This window comes from Morone saxatilis, unplaced genomic scaffold, assembly GCF_004916995.1.
Source record: "Morone saxatilis isolate NCDOM2014 unplaced genomic scaffold, NCSU_SB_2.0 Contig24, whole genome shotgun sequence".
NCBI lineage: Eukaryota > Metazoa > Chordata > Actinopteri > Moronidae > Morone > Morone saxatilis.
In genome coordinates, this window is record NW_023339807.1 from 4,509,664 (window position 1) to 4,509,930 (window position 267).

The following is a 267-nucleotide window of genomic DNA, read 5'->3' on the forward strand; positions in this document are numbered from 1 at the left end:
TGCTTTTGTGTTCTCCTCTGAAACGGACAGCTAGCTAGCACCATGCTAGCCACTGAGGGAGTTCACAACTGACAGCTAACTTAAGTTAACTTATACTAGACACCACTGTAAATATCTGTTAGTTTGATGTTATCTTACTTATCGATGAAAGTAAATGTCTTGTGTTCTATTTATAGTTCTGTGATAAATATTTGACAGTTAACGTTAAGTTAGCTCTTGAAACACCACATTCCTTAAGTTTTGGGATAGCAGCATGCTAGCACCAAC